The sequence below is a fragment of the Bison bison genome, unplaced genomic scaffold (genome assembly GCF_000754665.1).
Source record: "Bison bison bison isolate TAMUID 2011002044 unplaced genomic scaffold, Bison_UMD1.0 scf7180017864213, whole genome shotgun sequence".
NCBI classification, from domain to species: domain Eukaryota; kingdom Metazoa; phylum Chordata; class Mammalia; order Artiodactyla; family Bovidae; genus Bison; species Bison bison.
Window position 1 is genome coordinate 4,891,774 of NW_011494785.1, and position 659 is coordinate 4,892,432.

A 659-nucleotide genomic window follows, 5' to 3' on the forward strand; every position below is an offset into this window, starting at 1 on the left:
TGGGGCATGGGCGTCCTTGAAAGCTTATGGCTTTCCTTTAATTAGTATAACAAGATTTTTGACAGTTAAGGCAATATAACCTCTTCAGAGCACTGAATGTGAAGAAAACATTTTCTACACCGGCCAACTTCTACACTTTGTTTTGCTATAGAATAAGTATGTAGGTAGATTTTGGGTTTAAAGAAGTTAAAGCTCGGTTGAAACAAGTAGAAATTAATCGTTTTGGGCAAATGGACACAGTATTGCTGAATTAGTTTCTGACCTGCTATTACACTGAAACATTTTTAGAATCGCTCTGAATTTTATACTTTTAAGAGGAGCGGGCTCACATTCGTTTTCTGGAAGTCATGAGGCACAAATGGTAGTGTCTCCGTGAGGTAATAAAAAGCAATCGCTGTTGTCGCAAGACGCTTCGCGTTTAGGTCTGAAGCCGCCTCCGACTGTGTCTAGCAATCCCTCGTTTCGGTTCCGACCGCAGCTTGCGGGCCGTATCCATAGAAACCGGGAAGCGTCCTGAGCCGGGCGGCCACGCCTCTTCCGCTGCACACGCTCCCGTTTCCGGTGGGAGGGCAGCTAAGGGACTTCCGTGTCCCCTGGTGCTCGGCGCCTCCCGCTAGATTCCCGACCCACCCAAGCTGCTCCAGGTCCGGGAACGGCCA